The following is a 1,673-nucleotide window of genomic DNA, read 5'->3' as shown; positions in this document are numbered from 1 at the left end:
ACCTGATTTTCACAAACATATTCACAAACTACTCTGTCGATATTGATTAATATGGACAGAGTAGTTTGGTATAAAACACATTTTGTTACTTAAAAAAATAATATAAAAGCAATACATCAAAAATAATTTACATACAATTATATTCAGACGAATTCAAATGTTCGGTGCTTGCTGATTCTAATTTGGATCGAATTAAATGCATCGGGGAATTCTTAGAGAGTTTATTTTTACTCGGGAAAAGTGATCTTGCCACAGTGACGAATCAGGTTTCGTTGAACGCCTCGTAGTGGCATTTTCCAGCTGCAGAAATGATGTGCCGATTCCATTTTTATTTCATCTCCATCCATTGGATTTTATATTCACCATTTTTAATTTCAGTTCTGGAATCCAAAAACCATGTTAAAAGCATTAAAAGCTTCTGTAGCTTCATAAAATCTCCGATTAGTTAAATAGATTTAAAAGTGCAGAACGTAGCGGTCGGGAAACACCAACTCTGCCACAGTGACGACCAAGGTTTCGCTACACTCACTGTGGTGGTATTTCCACCAGCAGAAATCATGCAGGGATGGTGCAGCTTACCAACGCAATCAATTTCTACTCTCAGAAGAGATTTGGCCTCCAGAGATGACTTTTTCCAATACTCCTACTCAACTCGATGATTACATTTTTTCCAGCAGCTAATAGTAATACCAAAATTGAAGAAACCATTAAATCATTAAGGAAATGTCTAAAAATTGAGATGCCGATAATGTAGAGGTATAAATATAAAATATATACTGGTATTTAAAAAATGTACGTTCATCTGGCTGTGTTTAATTATTCTTAGCTGAACAAATGGTTGAGGGACAATAACACTCCTCATTGACATTTCTTTTTTATTGGTTATGATGATTTTGAAGTTTTTATTGTACTTTCTTTACTTTTTATTTTCTATTGTGAGATTATTATGCAACAAGTGGGAAGCTAAGTATTATTTGCACATTAAAAATTTTTCTAAAAACGTATAGTAAGGAAATGCAGAAAAGAAAAACAGGTAATTTGTGATGCCTAGTCAAAGTAAATGTTAAAATCAATGCAATGTATATATTTAAATAATACAGCATGTTTCACTTGTATTATTCCATCTGAGTGTCTACATGTGTTTTGTGATAGAATTGCAAGAGTATTGATATTTTTATCAACAGGCAGAAGGAAGCACACACTAAAGATGAGCAGTAATGAAGTAAAATAACTGCACAACTTAAAAGTTCACACTTCAGTAAAAGATATGTTATACTAAATGTTATCTTTTCTATTCTCTTATCAAACTGAAAAATTACATCTTTTAATTCTATATTTTTATAATTCAGGACTTATTGGTTAACAATTTGTCATATTGTAAATAATCTTATTTCTGGCTCTTAATTGGAGCCAAAATGTGTTGTACTGAGTCAGACTCAACACATACAGCAACAATCTAAACACATTTTACACCCACACTTCTCTAGCAAAGCGCTAAGCTAATGCTTTATGCAGTTTCAGTTTCGATATGATTAAATGATAATGTAGCTTTCCCATTCCATTGTAACTGCAGTCCATCATGTGCTTACAGCACTTTTAGAAAAGTTATTTCTCTGCTTTTTAAACTTAGCAATTTTCTGTGAATGTTGGGAAACTTAGTTGCTTTTTGTTGT

This window comes from Poecilia latipinna, unplaced genomic scaffold, assembly GCF_001443285.1.
Source record: "Poecilia latipinna isolate Pla-1442-1.1 unplaced genomic scaffold, P_latipinna-1.0 Scaffold1016, whole genome shotgun sequence".
NCBI lineage: Eukaryota > Metazoa > Chordata > Actinopteri > Cyprinodontiformes > Poeciliidae > Poecilia > Poecilia latipinna.
This window is presented reverse-complemented; position numbering follows the sequence as displayed.